This window comes from Alosa sapidissima, chromosome 5 (assembly GCF_018492685.1).
Source record: "Alosa sapidissima isolate fAloSap1 chromosome 5, fAloSap1.pri, whole genome shotgun sequence".
Taxonomy (NCBI): Eukaryota; Metazoa; Chordata; class Actinopteri; order Clupeiformes; family Clupeidae; genus Alosa; species Alosa sapidissima.
In genome coordinates, this window is record NC_055961.1 from 31,262,561 (window position 1) to 31,283,132 (window position 20,572).

The 20,572-nt window shown below is 41.4% G+C and overlaps 1 long non-coding RNA gene across 1 annotated transcript; it reads left to right on the forward strand.

Annotated features, from left to right (window-relative positions):
- Positions 1 to 12,211: 12,211 nt before the first annotated feature.
- LOC121709286 lies at positions 12,212 to 19,520 on the forward strand. Its single transcript, XR_006031896.1, has 3 exons — positions 12,212 to 12,250; positions 18,552 to 18,664; positions 19,257 to 19,520. It is a non-coding gene; the product is annotated as an uncharacterized LOC121709286 (long non-coding RNA).
- Positions 19,521 to 20,572: the final 1,052 nt, after the last annotated feature.

The window sequence follows — 20,572 nt, forward strand, 5'->3', positions numbered from 1 at the left end:
GTGCATCATGTTAGCAGCAAAAACAAAGAGGCAAAGGGAGTCACAGTGCCATTCTTCCTGTTTTCCTCACCTTTTTTGCGTCCTGTTTCTCCCTGGTGATTGTTAGACCGTTGCTCAGCTTGCATGAGTAAACAATTCCTACTTAACACGGTATTTGTTCAAGAAGCATGACACAGGCTGGGTGGGCACTTCCTCTTGATTCTATATTGTATACATCCCCCCTATAGCCCCGCCATTATACTATGTTCATCCTTGTGCATGCAGTGTGGTTCAAGAGGTCAGCGTTTTTCCCCCGTCACTACAGCAAATAAATCGTGCATGGTTAGTAATTCACATGGTAGGCTGTGTAAATGTCCAGAGCCTGTGTATTAAGTCAAAGTCAAAGTCAAAGTCTGCTTTATTGTCAATTTCTTCACATGTCAAGACATACAAAGAGATCGAAATTACGTTTCCCACTATCCCATGGTGGAGACAAGACATATTTTACCAATTAGGTCCACAGACAAACATAACATTCAAGTAAACAATATAAAAAGTAAAAATAAGAAGGCACATACAATGAAGAAAATAAGAGCAGCAAAATTTGAGTTGAAAATGTGCAATTGTGCATACAGTAGACAGTCAATATAATAGTGCAAAAGTCAGGCCAATAAATGGCTGAGGTAGTTCTGTTTGACCTAGGGCAATTCCATGGAAAATTATGTTTTTTGTAACATCCATAACGCCAATAAAATGTGATGGTATGGTATGATGTGAATGATTACATGAAATTTGAGCATTTTCTATTTTTGGCTGAAGAATGTACATGAGAAAAAATGCACAAAAAGAATGTTATCATTCACATCATACAAATGCCAAGGCATTTCATTGGTGTTATGGATGTGACAAAAAGTCAATTTTCCGTGGAATTGCCCCCTAAGTATGCAAGTGGCATAGTGGTGCAAGTTATGTAAGAGCAGCAGAAGTGTGTTCAGAAGTGTTTTCAGGACAACAGGACAACAACAATAAGTTGCAAAGTGTGCAAGTGTACAAGTGGAGTAGTGCTAGTGGAGTAGTGCAAGGCAGCCAATGGGGAGTAGGTATTAGGAAGCTAATGGGGGCTTTTCACATCCGGTCCTGTCTCTCATTCCAGAGCCGCTGTTGGGCACAAGCTGGAAGTGAGTGTGGGCAGCGAGAGTGCCGTGCCCACGCAAGGTCAGTGCAGAGAGGAGTGAAAAGGCGCCGCGTAATGCCCGGCATCACAAGTGATGAGGAGTGAACATGTGGTGAGAGGTGAGAGGGCAATCTATCTGTCCGCCCGCACCCCATCACACACACCCCTGGTACCTGGCAACTGCCTCTCTGCTATGTGACTCATCCACGATTGGTGTAGGCAGCCCCTATGATCAACACCGGGAGGGGGTAGAGGGGATGCTGCTCTCTTTCATTTTTGCCACAGGCCTTTGTGAGGCATTTGAGCCATCAAACACTTTATTAATGTCATGATCAGCCATCAAGTGCTGTTGCATTCATTCAGAACCACAACAGAGCCATTAATTTGAAGTAGCACTTTATTAAAACCAGCAGGAGTTATAAATAAATAATTGCTCATATAGGCATTCATCTATTTGGACTGTCTGTTTGTCAAAGGGAAAAAGAGTTTATGTATGTGAAGTGGACTACAGGAACACAGGGTCTGTGGGCAGTGGGAGCTACCAGGCTGCTCAGTCTGGTGGCAGATGGTCTGTGTGGGCCACTGGCCTGACTGAGTAGGAAGCGAGCTCTTAAATCACGCTGTGCCACCTACCTTCTGTGCCATGCCAGGGATGCCAGCCAGCCAAAATGCAATGTCACCATTTTCTGCTTGTATTACTTGCAACAATGGCAGTACCTTCTGCACAGTGGCCTTAGGGTTGTGTACATTCAGTCTGCCAAAACCACTTATCATGATGATTCATTCCCAAGTGTTGATTTTTTTTTACAATTGAATCTGTGTTCCTCTTTACTGGGACTCTTAAACAAACGCCTGAATGAAAACTAAACCACAAATCATCTTCTGGAGCGTGATTCAGAAGGTGCACATGATGTAACCAGGGCATCCTGTGTTGGCTGCTACCCACAAGAGGAGTGAAGTGGCAGTCTGTCTGTCTCATTGGGATTCATCCAGGGGCTGTCTAATCTCTCTACCCCCCCCCCCCACACACACACACACACACTATTACTGTCTTCGGGGGAACATCTTCACGGAGCAACATTACAGCTGATATATGATGGCACATTAAGCACCGCTTCCCCTGTTTAAAATGCAGTGCGAAACACCCCAGATACAATTACCAAGGGAGGGATAGAAAACCCCAAATCGATTCTCATCCCCTCGGCTGTCTCCATACAGTGAAAAAGATGTTTGAGAGCCAGTTAATCTACCTCCGAGCAAAGAGAGGCATGGATTTCAGGGTTTGTCAACTACCACCTGAGGTGATGGGGGAACTCTTTACAGCGTCTATCCAGCCTATGTAATGATCTGCTGAAGGACAAGTCAGATGCTTACAGTGATGTGTGGTCATATTAAAGCCTCATCATGGCTGTTTGGAGCCATCTGGCTGAAATAAGAGCGTTAGCAATAAATATAAACACCTTATTTGGACACCCAAAGGTGTGTGTGTGAGTCCAGATCTCTGCCTGGCGGATATAAATATGGTCAGTGAAGACAGAAAATGGAAGTATATCTTTTTAAAAAATATATTTTGTATCTGAGGGCATTCTCTCTCTCTCTCTCTCTTTCTCTCTCTCACTCCCTGTTGTGATGTTACCCTCGTTGTGGTGTCTCCTCTCAGTCATTGTCTTCCTCCATATCCCTGCATTGCGGGAAAATTCTGCGGCCCAAATGACTCAGTGAATTGAAGCAGGGGGGAAGACAAAAAACAACCTTTAGAGTGCACATCAAAACAAACCTTGTTTTGATTGCCGGAGGATGCAGTCATGTAATTCGCCAATCAAACTTCAACTCGGCCCAAAAGACGAAAAGGTTTTTCTTGTGTCAGTACTGTAGGGAAATGTGATTGAATGGCTTGGTTAGGGTGTGTGTGTGTGTGTGTGGGGGGGGGGGGGGGGGGGGTCAAAGCAGTCCAACCATTGACTTTTGAGCGTGCCTCCCAACCTAACTCCATCTTCTTCACAGCAACGCGGTTGAAAAGGAGTCTTTTATTAATGCAGTAATTTAGAAGAAAACCCCCGAGGCAAAAGTTTTGCAAAAAGCTCGCACTCTTTAATGTGTTTTATTTGTCTTCACACCAAAGCCGCCTTTGAGTAAAAGAATGGCGAAGCCCCCCCAAAGTGAGAACTCAAGACAGCTTGTGAAAGAAAAATGGACAGAGTGGGAAACCAAACAAGAATAAGAAATGAAGGTGTAGGAGGAAGAGCTCAAGGGGATGAGAAAGACAGAGACCCCCCGCCCTCTGGAAAAAAAAGAAAAGAGTATGAAAAAAGAAGAAGAAAGTAGGCTTCCCTCACATTCACTTCCCACACAGAAACGCATCTTTTGAATTATTCATAACACCACAGAGCTGAATAATGAATGAACGTGTGATTAAGAGGATGCATACTAATGAGTGTGTTTGTGTTTGTGTGTGAGCGTGTGTGTATACTGTATGTGTGTATGTCTACTAGGGACTCGTAGCATTTTGTCACCTGCCACCTACACCACAAAAAACACTTTGATAATGTGAAGTGAAGAAAGCAAGTAGAGACTCCTCAAAGGTTCTTCACAGAAATTCTTTCCAAATATCAACCTGATACAACAGTAAGAGGGCAAAAAATGGGTTTAAGTATGTGAGACTTAACGTAACATAACGGTGTCCCTCGTTTCATGAGGAGTTGAGGAAGATTGTGGTACTGTAAAGGCTGTGATCCTTTTGATATCCTTTGAGAGGCCGCCACACCAGATTACGTATAAAAAAAGACAAACCCATTGCAAGTGGAGTGTGTGAGAGGTTCCATGCATTCAGGAAGGCTGCACGCTGAATAATACATTCCTCCGGCATCCTAGGGATGAGACGAGGGCCGGGGAATCCTACGCGAGTGCCTGGGGAGCTGAGATTTATCTGCAGTAGTGTGTGTGTGTGTGTGTGTGTGTGTGTGTGTGTGTGTGGGTTGGAGTTGATGTTCTATGGTAAATTTGCTGCATAGGTTTTGAGACGTGTGTAGGTGTGTGTGTGTGTGTATACTGTATGTGTGTGTGTGTGTACACATGTGTGTATGTATGTTTTCTGTCTTTCTGTGTGGGCTGAGTAGTACATCCTCAACACAACTTCAAACACAACTTCAATGCACATTGCCCATGCATACACATACGCACATGTGTCATGGTGGAATAAAAACACATGTACATCCACAAGCAAGACAAAGCATAGCCTATAGAATCAATTATTCATAAATACGTACATGTTTGTGTGTGTGTGTGTGTGTGTTTGTGTGTGGTGACATGCCCTGGTAAATTTAGATTTTTTTAATTGAATATGCATGCATAAAGTGTACCATTTAAAGTTAAAGAGAACTAAACCATGGCAAAAAAACAACATTTCCCTCATTGTATACTGTGATTTCCTCTGAAATTTGTTTTTCATTTATGAGTAATTTTTCGTCCAATCCAGCCTTTAAAACAGAGGATGCGGCTTCAAAGAATGCCACGGGGCAGAGGAAGCTGGCACACCGTACATCATTTCAGGGTTTCCCAGCAGGCATTTCTTCTGCTGCCTCTCAGAATTTCCTTCATACTTCCCTTCTCAATACAGTCATCCTGAGCCTTTTTTTTAACACACAAAGCTACGTGACTACTAAATTAATTGAATGGTCGGGCAGATAAATATGCCTTTAGTTTCTAATATGACTTTTCTGCTTATCTCAATCCCAGTAGCTGCAATGTATTTTGAACTGAAGTTCAGATAAATTGGTTGAGAAGTAGCTTAATGGCTCCTACACACAGTTGCGTTCCGTCAACGCATGCCAGTGGGTGTTCCCGACGGTAGCTATGCAAATGACTTGAAGTATAACCGTCATTTGATTGGTTGGTGCTGTCAGTCGATTGGCTTGATTGGCCGGTGCCATCTCTCGGTGCAGCAACAGCTGAACTTCTCAACGCGAGCGGCGGGAGAAACGCGGCGCGACGGACCCACAATTCAGTTCGGCAACGGATGACGTGAGCCCATGTAAAGTGAATGGGATGCGTCTCCAGCAACGCAACGCACGCAGCTGTGTGTAGGAGCCGTAAACCTTCTGAAATTTTTTTTGTGGGGCATTAGTGCTGCTCATAGCTTATAAAGAACTCTTGAAGTAGACAATGGGCCCTATCATGACATTCTAAAGTGCAGGGACGTGCACAGGGGGGTTGCTCAGGTTGCCCGGGCAACTGCCCATATGCCCTTCTTGACTCATGTTGCCCTTCCAATGGGGAAAATAAATAAATAAATCGTACAATGGATGCAGAATTTCACGTAGGCCTATATATAACAAACAAAAAAATCGCAAAGCCTCATTCACTTCCATTCGGGCACCGAAAATGAAAGACAGTAGGGGAAGGGCAAACTCTGTTTACGTGGCTGCAGCGCTGCACGCGACCGGCACCTGAGCTGAGCCTGCATAAGCGGCCCTAGAAGGAGATGTCGCGGTTGTCATCAAGTTTTATGAAATTAATTAAAATCTTCATAAATCCAGGCTGAGTTTGCCACGTTTAGCCTAAATAATCAGACAGCTTGCAGAGAAGCAACCCGTTATCACATAGCATATAGGCTACTATTTTTTTTGGTAGGCATTAGGCAAACTAAGCTACATGTCTGCTGATAGTTAGTTTCTCACATTTCGTTTTAGCAAGAAGAATGAATGATGGAAGTAATGCATCACATTAATTATTTAATTCAAAATGGTTAAATGCCTAAATCCTATCACTAGTATTTTGGGTATTGTTTGAAGCCAAGATGCCCACAGAAAAGAGTCAGATTCAGGAGAGGGAGAGACAATTCAGGGAGGCAGCAATCACTGCAGGGTTGGCTGCGAAAAAGCCAAGCCAGGTGAAACAGAGACTTTGCACTGTGATAAAGATGACATGACACTGACACAAATTGATTAATTAATCAGACTCATATTTTAACCTACTAATGGCAATGTTTCATAATTACATTACATTTAAGATGAGGAGCAGTCACAAGCCTCCAGACTATGTGAGGAAAATGTGGACCAGGAGGAGGCACAGAGGACAGGAAGGCCTAAGTGATGATCACCAAATATGAGATGAGAGGACCATGCTAGAAAGTACAGGATTAAAGAGCTGCATGCTAAATTATTGTAATCTAAATAAACATAGGCTATTTTAGAGGTCATTTCAAAGATCTTGCCTGAGCAGAACATAAATACCACTAGTGGGCATTAAAATAATAATGATAATTAAGGTGATTCAGTGCTGTATTTCAGTGTTTTACTTCTTTGTGTATATATTTGTAAAAAGACGCTGTTATTCTCAGTCCTGCATATAGCCCATGAGTTTTTTTTTGTTTTTTTTTGGGGGGGGGGGGCTTTTTTCAGGTCAGAGCAACTGCCCCTCAAAATTCCTGTGCACGTCCCTGCTAAAGTGCATCGTCACTCGTCAAAAGTCTATTTTGTATAATTTAGTAGGATGTCCAGTTCACATTGGGAGGGGTTTCATTATCAAAAGTGGAGCGCATGGCGCAACAAGGTGTTCCTAGGTTTTTTAATCAGTCATATGGGTGTGTTTGGGGCGTAACATCATTTTAAACCAATGAGAATGACATCTGTCATTCCCTTTAACGGCGCAAAGCGCGATATGTCAAATAAATGCATCGGTATTTTGGCATTCAACGGCGCATTTAAAGGAGGCTGCTTGCGAGACCGTATGGAATAGTCATTCCACTAAACCATGCTTTACTAAAACCTAGCATAGCCTTCACGCATTTGCACTCCTATTATTTGAACTCATTGGCAAAGTGAAACTAACTAACACCAAGGAGTCAGTCAACGACAAGACAGTTATATGCAGTTACTTTCACTATTGACTGACAATGGGTTACCACCGCCCAGACAACAAATTTTTAGACAACGCGCCAGGCCCCTCCCTAGGTTGTTAATTGCCACACCCCTGGGCGCAATGTTTAAAAAATAAACGTGCAAAATACCGAATTAAACTTTGCGCGGGTGGAAAACGAGCTTTATGCCATGCGCTGGTGTCCAAAATACAGCCCAATGACTCACGATGGAATTTGGATTATGTCATTCCATATGCACATGCATTTTGCCGAGCAAGGCAATTCAAAGCTTTAACCACATTGTGGTTCCTACAATTACTGTAGAAAATTTCCCTCGGAATGAATAAAGTATCTATCTATCTATCTATTCCACAGGTAGACTAAAGGAAAGGAACTCCATACCTCTCCCTGTGAGTTGTGGAACTGTATAATACTACTAAAGTTTCTCTGCAGTGTGTCCTGTCTGGTAAATAGTGTGACTATGTGTCTTCTTAGCTGTTTGATGTTGTTGTCATTGTTTTCACAAGTAAGTAAGTTTTAATTATATAGCGCATTTTCTGTGCAACCCAAAGACCTTCACACAGACATCAGGACATCAAATGAACACAGATTATGTTGTAATCACACAAGTGCTGGAGCACACAAGTCATCATGATTAGTTTAAGATACAAAATGTACCCGATAGTGTGGACACTTAGGGTGTGTTCCAAACGGGAGACAGCTGCCTACTGCCTCCCTCCCTACATAGGGAGCTGTCTCACTAGACATGACTTTGGATTAAATGCATCTTTTAAAAATGAGCGTAGCACTCTAGAATCTTTGGTTAACACTACGGTATGACGTTAGCAAAGGCCTGACGTTAAACTAAATTAGCTTACGTAAGCTAGCAGGCTAACGGTATAAATTAGTTTTACGGCCGGCAGATATATCAGACCAGACGCTATTAATGGTTACAACAATGGCATAATCAGATAGTAAATTGTTTATTTCTAATCTGTAATCTGCAAATCTAAGCAAAATAAGATCACACAAATGACATTTTAAACAGATTCAGCAGCCATTACCGATGTCATCCGCCATGTTTGTTTACCTTTCACAGCTGTTTCAGACGTTGCCGCAAGGGATTATGGGTAGGAGGCAGCATGAAGTGTGCATCGATGCTGCCTTCAAAAATTACCGTTATTTGGGAATTCTAAGATATCTTAAAAGGCAGCAGAATTTGTTTTTTTGGTTTCGAACCGCACTTGCTGCCTTGCTCCCCAGTTAGATATCTTAAAAGGCAGCAACTTTACCCGTTTCGAACACACCCTTAGTTGTTGATAGTGAACTATCAAACATTATAGCTGATGACATCACAGCAGTCTATGCAACGGATGTTTTGTTTCTGGTCCTAATGTTTATAGTGTTTCTTTGAGATATCTCTGCCAGCTACAGTTTTTTCCTCAGCATGTAGCCACAACTATCTCATAACAATTCAGCTGTTCCGTGTTTGCTTTACACAGCTAAACGTCAGTGTAATTCCAACAATGTCATTGTCTTGATTCACAGCATCTATCTGTGATTTGATATAGATAACATGTCTGAATGAACCATCATGAACAGAATAAACATGGACAGCATTATCGGATGAAACATCTGTCCAGAGATATGTTGTGACGTCTCCTTTCGAACAGCGTGACACTGTCATGAGACTATGTCTTGCCCCATGACACAATACGCGCCATGTCATGTGAATTATATGACCAATCGTGGATTTGCGGCTTTCGAACAGGAAACCTAACCAATCTACCCCCCCCCCCCCCCCCCCCCCCCCCCATGGATTGAAACCCGGGGTGGAGGGAGCTCTTGAGTAGTGTTGTCTTTGCTCTGGTCTGAATGCCGGGTCAAGTCCTACAGGCGTAGGGGAGCCCAGTCTACGCAAAGGGCCATCAGCTGGATAAACAGCGTATGTTTTCCTTCGCTCTCCTCAAAGATCCCCTGTTGGTCAGCCCGTGATTTTGACTGCAAAAAAACTACATCATCCATTAGAGCTTTGTGTATTTATTCTCTCACAAAAATACCATAAAGAAATAATTCAATATCTGAAAGAAAGAAAATGTGTGTTGAGATATTCAAAAGCGGAGTCTTAACTGTAGCCTACAACAACACAGAGAAGGAAGAAAAGGCCTGAAGCGATTCCTCTTCATTATTATAATTCCTTTAATTTACTCTCTTCCGTGGGAATGTCTCTGGAAACACCCAAATAAAGCTCATCTGCTTAGCTAGGTTTTACTTACAGTATACTCCATATAACTCCAAGAGAAAAGGTACAAGGATTTGGGCAAGAACATTTCAATTATGGTTATGATAATAATAATTTAAAAAAAATTATATATTATTTGTAGCTTTACATTTGCAGGGCATCTACAAGTGCTACACAGTGCAATAATAAAGAAATGGCATTAAAAATGTTATAAATAAAAGTACTTTTCTGAGAAAGGCAGGAAAAGTGTAGCTACAAATATTCCGTGGTATTTGAATTTCATTTTCATTTCCCTATGTACTTGGCCATCCCTGTCTTGACTGAACAGTTGTTGTTTTCGTGCCTCCTTACATTCTTTTTACACGGCAGTAGCCTACATCTCAGCTGAATCAAATGAAAAATACATCCTGCTGAGCTAAAAATCACCATTGTACCGTACATAGATGTACATACATGATCTTTAGTGAACTTTGTGAAGTGAGCAATGTGAATTACTGATGGAGCAGCAGCCCTCTCTGACCCTAATCTATTGCTAAAATCCCATGAGGTGCAGAATTATAGCCTGCTGCCCCCAACGGTTATCTCAACTCATGGTTTCACTGCAGTAAATCTAGGCTGGCAGTGTGGTACCACACATCTCAAAAACACATCACATTCACCACTGGGGCCACTGTTAAAGATCGAATGCTGTCCGTGATAAGATCACTAGTCTGACATCATGAGGAGGCCATAGCATTGTCCCGCTGTGTTAGAAAATGCAAGAGTTGTTGGAGAGTTGTGGATCACTTGGAGACAAAACATTCCCACTCACATCTTCAGGACAGTTGCAGATCTTTGTATGTGTGAGAATGCTATGCCATGAGGTGGCATCAGGATACATTACTCTACATCGGAAGGCAATTTTATGTTCAAGAAGACCCGACTGACGCTGCATCCAGGATTACAACATTATACAGCACTGAAGCAGCTTGTGACTTAAAGTCCTTAATCAATGGCATGATTATTTGCAGTAGAAAAACAAATTGATGGGCTGGGTTGGGGCACAGACTCAAAAAAGGTGGCACTAAATATAACATAAAACAGCTTATATTAAAGCTCTAGATTCAATACTAATTTGTGCATGTGCATTTGCAGCCAGGGTAGTCTAGCAAGTTTCCGTTGGCTTGCGAGCTGGAAAAATGAAACTTCTATCAGGCCAATCACATTGTGTATAGAGTCGGTGGCGGTTCCGCATGAATTTCCTGCTCCTTGAAAACGAAAAAGATGGATGTTGCTGCTGGCGAACAGTGGTCTTTGAATCGTGACTCGAGTTAAACTTTTTTTAAATTGGCAAAAGTTTGATCAACTAGCCAACTAGCTCCGCTGGTGGGAAAATGCATGGGACTCTATTGCGCTATCCTATTGCGTTGCCCCTCGGATTGAGCTGTGCCTATGGTAAGTTCCCAGACCCTACATCTTGATGTGGGTCTGGCTCATCAGGCTTTCTCATAAAGAAAGTTCTCCAGCTGTTGTAAGACAGTTCACTGTCTCTTTAACACTCTCTCTCTCTCTCTCTCACACACACACACAGAATATGTTTGCACACACACTCAAGAAGATATATGTTGCAATGGTAAATAATTAAGCACAATAATTCATGACTGCCTTAGAAGAATCAGAACTAACAGCATGGTTAATTTCCAGTTTCAGTGCTCCTTTGGGATTTTTTGAAACTTCATGTTGGTCTGGAACAATTACACACTGGTTCACACACATCACATGACTCAATTTCCTCAGTGTTGTTTATGGTCAGAGGGGGATTGTGGTATGATATGTATTGATTTTCCATAATGCAATATTTATGATATTCTATATTTAGTCACTTAATCTTTTAATGATTATTTCATCAGGATGTATCCAGGGGGTAAACAAATAAAAGGAGGAGACATCTGGTACTCCCCTGTCATCAGATTTCCTACAGATTGTTCATGTCCAGACATTGCTACTGTTGTGGGATGATGACTGTGTCTGTCTGTTTGTTATATTGTAAGGTGGTGGATGGTGGATGGGTATCACCATCACAGCATCAGCCAGTGGGATTTGGGACTTCCTCCACGCTGAAGTGATCTACAGACAGCTGTGATCTTCTCTCAGCATCTGAAAACAGATGAGAGAAGCGTAAAGAAAAACAAACATCATTGCAGCACTCCACCAATCAGGCCTTTATGGCAGAGTGGACAGATGAAAGCCATTTTTTGCCGGGAGTTTCCCAAAAAGCACCTGAACGACTCTCAGACCATGAGAAGTAAAATCATCTGGTCTGAGGAAACGAAGACTGAACTATTTGGCCACAATTCCCAACGGTGTATGTGGAAGAAACCAGGCACTGAGCTGCACTGATGTTTGACTTGACAAGAGGAGATAAATGCAACTGTATTTCTTGTAGTTTTAAAGGAACACGCCACCCAATGTCAGTAGTAATATATGTTCTTACCTTAACTTTCATGAGTTAAGTCATACCTCTCCCGTGTCGGTACGTGTACTCAAACGCTCTGGTGCGCGGCGCGAATGTGTTAGCATGTTGCTATGCTAGCGGGCTCAGACGTAGCCATAGAGGGAGGAAGATCTAAAACATGAGTAATCAAAAACATTCACATTTTCCCTACTTAAATGCAGTTGCACGAGTAGTTGATAAAAATGTGTAAGGTCACACAACATGAAATGTGGCGATTTTCCAAGTGAATAAACAGGATAACTACAATGTGTGGCGCAATAGCACTTGGGAGAACTTCGACCTAGCGTAGTAATATTAATTAACACCTAGCGCTTGGAGCTCCAGTGGAATTTTGATTTGCAACGAGAATTCTTGGTCTAACCATTCACAAGGTTGGAAATAGGCACCCACCAGCCCAGCATTAAACTCTGAGCGTGGTAAACAAAATATTTCAGGCAGTAAAAGCCCCGGTAAGAACCAAACTAGATTTTGTTCAAATCTACACACCTATGGCTACTGAAAAATGTAAGGTTCATTTATCATATATGTTATTTTGAAGTATTAAAAAGCATTGGTGTTTTAGAATTTTTGAACGAAAGGGTTGGTAATCATTTTTAGCAGTTATGCTAACTAGCATGCTAACAATGTTAACATGCTAACTATGCTAACCATGTTACTTAGCTAATCATTTTTAGCAGTTTTGCTAAACATGCTAACAATGCTAACTATGCTAACCATGTTACTTAGCTAACTTAGCTAATCATTTTTAGCAGTTTTGTTAAAAATGCTAACTAGCATGCTAACTATGCTAACATGCTAACTAGCTACAGTGGGTAGGAGTCATAGTTGATGACAAGTAACAGTTACAATGGCTGAACAGTTGAAAAGTTCAGTAGTTTAAAGGGTTAAATTGTTTAACAGTGAAATATTGTAGTGAGGACTTTTATTTTGAAACAGTTTTTTGGCAGAGGAAGCAGTTGAACAGGATGTGTAGTCTTAATAAGGCCAGTTTGTATGCTTAAAGCCTGAGACTGGCAGTTGATCCAGGTGGCCTGAACACCTGCCATAGGATTCTAATTGCTTAACGGCCGTATTATGATGTCACAATCAGCAAAATTAAGTCTATGGGGATTTTCTTTAATAGTTTAAAAAGTATAAAAGTTTCAAAGTTGAAAAGACATAGCAGCTTGGTCCGTTTGAATACCTACGTTACAAAGTTTGAACAAAGTTTCTAAGTTAAACTGTTCAAGAGAAATTGCGTACGGAAAAAGTGGTAAGCGGAATAATAATAATAAGTTGTTGTTGTTGTTGTTGCCTTGGAAGAACAGTACAGTGCATTTTCATGCACTGTAATAAGAAGAAATCGGATAACAGTAGATTGCATTTTCATGCACTCTAATAATAATAAGAAGAAATCGGATAACAGTAGATTGCATTTTCATGCACTCTAATGATAGATTGTATTTGAATCTTATTTTGCAGAACACATTTGCATGTCTACATACACATGGTGGTATATACAGTATGTGTCTTGAAACACATTGGGCTACAGTATGTGTGTTTTCAGCCTAGCCTGAGATACAAAGCGAAATGACAATACTCTGTGGCTCCTAGAAGCCACTGCAGTCTAGCCAAGGCCGCTTTTAATTTACTGAAGCGTGGAGCCAATGGATATGGTGGGTTGACAGCACATCTTCAATTAGAGCCACTTTGTTTCAGCCTCAGCCAAGTGGAGGGAAGCAGATTGTGAAGTGCAGGATGAGATTTCCCCAGTGGGACAGTAGGATTATGGGGGATTGCTATTGACTCAACACCAGTCATTCTCCCCGTAGATATATCACTACTAATAGGCCCCTCTGTGCATCGGTAAGGATACTATGTTCACCTTAAGTGTGGATGCCAAAATTCAAGGATTAATTCTGTGCACACAGCCAAGCTGACTCTGTGCACAGACATCCCATTGTGGTCCATATGTGGAAATGCTTCTCTGGGACCAGGATTTAGTGGGTCTGTGTAAGGGTGCCAAGCAGGCAGGCACAGTGCTGTGTAGGGACTAGAAGTTGGTCTCACACACCTAAAGACACGTGTTGGCCACACACCCATCTCCTGAATACGTGGGCGAAAGTTTAAGTCCTGTGTGTGATTATGCTTGGCACACCCACTGAAAAGGACTGATTCATAAGTAGGCCTAGGACAAAACATATCAATTATATGCAACTGCTATCAGGTTTAATAATTATACATAATTAATTGTAAATATTATGAAGGATCTATAATAGAATGTGTCTTAAAACCACAAATAAAACAGTGTGTGTTTCCACAATGGGCAACATAACCAGTTATCAGTGGTTCACACAGAAGGGTTCATTCTTCCATAAGTAATAAACTTTTTAATGTTTTTCAAATGACAGATGCATGTTTTAGGTTTTATAATTGTGTCCCCACTTTTTTGTCAACTGCTCAGACATTTATGTAGCAATTTCAAAGGTGGGTATCTCTCTGAAAGGGCCAATCCCAAAGTCCGGACTCAGACTCACAAACTCACTCTGGTGCGCGTTCTCGCTAAATTCGTAAGGGTTTAGGGCTGTCCCAATGTCGAATTTCAAATGGTGTGAGGGTTTGAGTAGCCTACACACTTACCGAGGCCTTTCTGTGAGTCTGCATCAGGGTCTGCATCGGTGCGTGCAGACTTGACCAAACGGAATTACCCACAGTTCAAAGCATTGTAACGTTTACCGCGGAGATCATAGGGAAATCCGGAAATTACAAAGGTAAACAACAGCACGGTACATGTGCATAGTGCACGTGTCAGCAACGAGAAGTGTGTCCCAATCCCATACCTACCTGAGCCCATGTGGCCTCACACACTCACTCACTTAGCACCTGAGATTAGGGCTGGGATGGTATGGATGTTTTCTTACCGCGGTTGGTAATCAAGAAATTACCGCGGTTTTGCGGTTTTGCGGTATACCACTGGACCAAATGCTTCAGACATGAAAGAAAAAAGCAGTTTATCAACAAGGCTATCATGATTTAAAGGGACACCAGGCAAGCCTGATGCTTTTTCTCTACGAAACTCCCCCTCGCTCGGTACGATACACTGAACTTGCAAGTGGGATATTCTTCCTACAGGCAGTAGGGGCGGGCGAGAGAGTCTTCATTCGCCCTGTAATAAGCCATTTAACCATATACCGACTTACGAAGATGAGTAATTAACACGAAAACGTTGCCTGGTGTCCCTTTAAGAACTGTTACAGTCATGACGCTTATGCTAATGTTACAACAGTAGGCTACCGCACGTTTTAATGGCTGCGTCAGGTTGTAACAAAGGGTTAATAACACATGTGTTCCGAGTTCGACCGTTCGCTGGAATTTGTTTTCATGCTAGTCGAATGTGACCAGTTTTATTGCAAACCGCTAATTAGCTTTTAACGCTAGCCTTCAGGGCACACGTACAGTAGAAAGAAACCGCTATTTCTATACCACTAACGGCTCAAAATAGCACCACACTTACACAGTAGCATAATGAGGGTCTCTACATGTAAACCGAAGCATTGAGAACTTTGTAAGTGTACAGGCAGTGTATTAAAAAGAAACACATTACCCCTTGCTACATGTCACCTCTGCAGAATACCGAATCTGTAGGCTGCCTAGAAATAATGTCATTGCCTCAGCAGTGGGGTGTACTACGAATCTCGATTAGTGGGTTAGCGAGGTATGTTGCGCTCAAAGCCAGGCTATAGAGTGGTGAAGTCCCGCCCCTTCCGTTTGCCTCCGTTTGCAAATCAAAAATTTGAACGGCAGTCTATGGCGAAAAAGAAATTATTTTCTGGTCCCGGTTGACTTGTGCCTTGAATTACCCATATGATGTTTGTCAATTTTAAAGACAATTTTTCATGTAAAGACATTTGCAGTTTGTTTCATAACTATTGAATTACAACATTGTGAAAGATCGTAATTCCAACGACTACAAACCATACCTGTCAACACTCCCGTTTTTCCCGGGTTTCTCCCGTATTTCAAGGTCATCTCCCAGCACCCTCCCGTTTTGTTATTTCTCCCGGAAAACTCCCGTAATTTGCATGGCCATCAAACTTCATTTTAAAATCATTGATGCATTCAGGTTGCCAGATTGTGCATGAAATACACCCTACACATGCACGATCACTTAGTTTCAATTTCAACCGTTTTGTCATAGGCTAAAACCTGGCAACCCAAAACCCAAATAAGGAAGCGGGTGGCAACTGCGCAGCCTGAGTCTCGTCGTAAGCAAGCGGGCTAGATGATTGGCCTACTCCAGAAGTAGCTGATGTGAAATTGTTGGGAATTTAATTGATTAACACATCACATAAACTGTTATTGAGTGTTGTTGATACACTGAACTTGTGCCCTTGGAACCAAATCTGACAGCAAGCAGCTTTGGAGTTTTGGAAGTAGGCTGCAGGCAGGCAGCTGGTGGATACATAACTGGCATGCGTAAGGTAATGGTAGTGATGTAGTACTCGAGTCCGGTCTCGAGACCAGTTTCTGCTTTCTCAGTCTCGTCTCGGACTCGTTCCTTCAAAGACTCTTGACTCGGTCTCGGACCGCAGTGGGAGGAGAAGGACTCGTAATTTCAGTCCTCGAGACCAACGCATTTTTTATGTTCATATAAAAAAACAGACAACACATAACAACAATAATAATAATAAAATGCAATGTTGACCGGCATTATTTGAAAATGACATCCCATGGTGCAATGCAAAGATACTGCCGTCAGAGCCGTTTATTTATCTCTATGGCTCTGCTGCCGGTGAGTGTCTGTAGGTCAGCATAGTCCATATTAAGACGTTAAGACTGCTCCTCTAAACAATTCCCAATCTAGCTTAGTCTGTAGGCCTAACTGTTGATTATTAACTGGGGTGATATTAAATTATGAATATTAAAACTGAAATTTTTTTATGGTCTTGGTCTCGACTCCTAAAGGACTCGGTCTCGACTCGGACTTGCTTCCTCAAAGACTCGGTCTTGACTCGGATTCGACTGTATTTGAAAACCAACAGACTCGGTCTCGACCCTTCAAAGACTCGGTCTTGACTCGGACTCGGCATAGGCGGTCTCGTCCCCATCACTAGGTAATGGTAAGGTAAAAGCAACGACTGAACTGCATCTAGGGGCGCTCGCGGGCGAGTCCAGAATGAATAGAGGTCTATGGAGCTGTACCCCTCAAAATCCACTTTTCTCGGGATATATTTTTTTTCAAGTAATTTGAATATTGTATTCGAAAGGGGAGGCAAAGACAATACACTTGGTTGAGTAGGCCCTATTATATTTTTTAAAGTCACTTAATTGTTCTAAAAAGCCTTTCAAACGTGTCAATGAAGTCATTCATTAGCATGATCATAGCATAGCATAGCATCAATGCTAGCGTGTTATGGGCAACAACGACCCAACCTGTAAGAAAACGAAAGGACATGACTCCCGGATTATTTCACTTTTGATTGATAATCCATATCCATTTTGCGAAAAATAAAATAAAATCTGAGGGTTTCAGTTGTTAAATATGTGAAAACAATAAATTTAGCCATGTAGCTCCATAGGACCCCATGTATTTTGGACTCGCCCGCGATCGCCATCTAGGTGAACTCTGGTGAACTGCAGCCAAATTCGGTTTGTATGGGATTAATAGAGAGTGGGGAGGCTCTCCGTAGACGGGCTCTGATTCTAATTTGAACAATGAAGCCTACCCGGAAATGCGAAAAATTGCGATACATCGAAAATCCGCTAGGGGCAGGTCCCAAAAGGGAGCAAATGTCCATAGACCCCCATGTTAAAATGTCCGTTTTCACAGCATAAATTCATGCTTTTACAGGTTGGTCCCATGGACTTTTATTGTATTTGTTGCTAGTTCCCGAGTGCCTGACAACTGTGAGGGGGGTGAATTTTTTTCTAACTCGTTAGTTTAGATCGCATTTAGATATTAAATGTATGAATAATTAAGGGCGTGGTCAACTTGATTGACGGCTGGTGTCGAGGCATCAGACGATGTCACTAGCTGAGTGGAGGACACTCCGAAATTATGTCTTGGCTGTGATCCTACTGTACACACCACATCCTTTCTGATGTTGTTTATTCAAATATCTGACATAAAATGGGTTGCTATTAACTGAAGCCTACTAACCGACACTTTAAGAAGACTTCGCTCCAGTTTTTCAGGTAAGTGACATTCCACTACTATTTCACGTAGATGTTAGCATTATAGCATCCATGTTAGTGGGCACTGTAGCAGCTATAGGCTACGTTAGCGTCAAATCATTTCAAATAAGTTTATGTCGAAAATGATGACCGAATGGCTGAAGCACACACATAAATTTAGTTAACTTGAATAAAGTTAATGTTAGTGAAAACCGATTGTGCTCCCGTTGTGAGTTAGCTTAACGTTTGCCATACTAGCCAGGTGTTTGAGTCAATGATCAGACAGCTGTAACGTTAGCAGCTAAGCACGTTAACGTTAGTTCACAAACATACTGGGGTAACAAAGCTTTTGTAAATACTCTCTGTGTGAATGCTTAGTCCGTTGTCAATTTATATAGTCTTTGGGTTGTCACATTTAAGATAGAAAAGCGTTCGTTCAGATGATAACTTCAGCCGAAGCATTAGCTAGTGGAGGTAAAATTGTGAACCACTATGAACCATTGACTATACGTTGAACATGGAGCTGATGACGAGCGATAACGTTAGCTAGTCACCATAACAGTTGTTAGTTATAACTGACGTCTGAAACTCTTATTGATGCCGTTTATTTGTTAAACACAAATTTGAAACAACACTTCTTGTCTATGCAAAGTTTTCCTGTAGGTGATCCAGACAGGCTGGGTGCTGGAGAGGGCTCTGGACTCCTAACTTCACTTCTCGTCTGTGCAGTCGACTCAGAAGCATCACTTCAGTACTGATTCCGTGGTACTTTGACATTTTTCATACATTTAAATGGAGCAACCTACTGGATTCAATAGGCCTAGCTGTCTATTCCAGACATGGTTAGCATACTGAACAAACATGAATGCATTTCAGACATTTAGAGTGGCCTTTTATTGTGAGCAGTCCGGGGCACATCTGTGCAATAATTATCATGACCTCTTTTGATAAGTCACACATGGAAAGTAGCCTTTAAATCAGCAGGTTTTAGCTGGATACAGATTGGATAATTAAAGAATATGGCATCAGTGACTGGCTATTGTTTGACTGGACCTTGGCCTAACTGTTAATAACTACCTCAATGGGGTGTTACACTGTTCCACTGAAAACATTAAAATACAAGAAATGGTTGTTCTACAGAACTTTGAATACACCAAATTTGGTTTTGCTTATTGCCTGCATAAACAGGACATGTGCAAATAGTTGAATACGCCTGTCCTGTCCCCATTCAGCGAAGTGTTCTGTGAGTTTGTTCATTATACATATTGGGAGTCTTTTTTAGCTTAATTTGTGAGCACTTGTTCATAGTTTGCAGTAAGTTCAAGGATGTGACATATACCAATATTTCTGTTTTCAGATCTGGAACATTTTGAAATCCTACCAGATGGGGCACAAGTCATTGAGCAGTGGCAGCTTCTGACTTCTGACTTCAAAGACTTTGTTCACCAGCAGACCCCTTGATTACCTTTATTTACAGCATTTGCATCTGTCAGTCTTTAAAGTGATCTAATATGTATTGACTATGTACTAGCTTAGTACATATTAGTTTTTGTTATTTTAGTTTCACAAATTCAGTGGTTACCTGTAATGCTCAAGATATACAAGTAAAAAATCACCTTTACTTCTGCATCTGGGTCTTCAATTCAACCTACTGACTGAAGCTGACAGATTTGTATAAATGTTTTTGAGAGCACAGGCAAATTGGTTTGATAGATAGATAGATAGATAGATACTTTATTGATCTCCAAGGGGAAATTCAAGGTCTCAGTAGCATACAGACATCACACACAACATGCACTTACAGCAGAAATGGTAAATATACGTATAAACATATAACAAAACTCCACTGTACAATAGACAGTTAAAGATAAGAAAAACTAACAAAACTAAATACTGGCATGAGTAATGTAAATATTTAATGTAATTCACAGTTCAGAAAAGTTCCATAAACATTTCCAAGTTCAAGTTCAGTACCATCAACAATAAGTTTGCTTTCTGATATTTAAAGAACAGAAATGGGTTTGGCATAAGTAAAGGGTAGGTGTAACATTCATCAATATACATAAAGTGAAATGTACTGTATAGTCTCAATGGGTTCAATATCACCACACCCCAGCCAAACCACTTCACCTGGACCTCTAGTCCCAGGTTAAGAGCCCATGGACCTCCTTGTCGCCTCCTCCCCATGGTGAACTGCCAAAACAAAAAGGTAAACATTTTATTAGTCATACCTACCTACTTACAAGATAATACAATAATGCAAACCAACACCACTTGTTGTAATCAACAAAAGTACAGTTGTTGTACAATGCTGTAGTACTATTGTGCGATTTGAAATGGGTCTTCAGTGACCAAGTACACTAATATTGGCATTGTTATGCCAAACACCGGACACTGTAACTGGATTTAACGTTTTGATAATAGCCTGACCAGGGGAAATAAGGCAAGCTAACCAAACATGAACGCTGGATTGTGAAATGGCCACCGATGAGAAATTTCAATGCCATCTTAGACCAAACGGACAACTTTAGAGCAATATAGCGATTTCAAAACGTGATATTAAGAGTTAATAAAAAATAATTAATGATGTACAAGTTAACTAATACCCTACGATTTTGTTATCACCATACGTTGACAGAATACAGCTAGCTGGCTGATGTTATCGTAAATTAA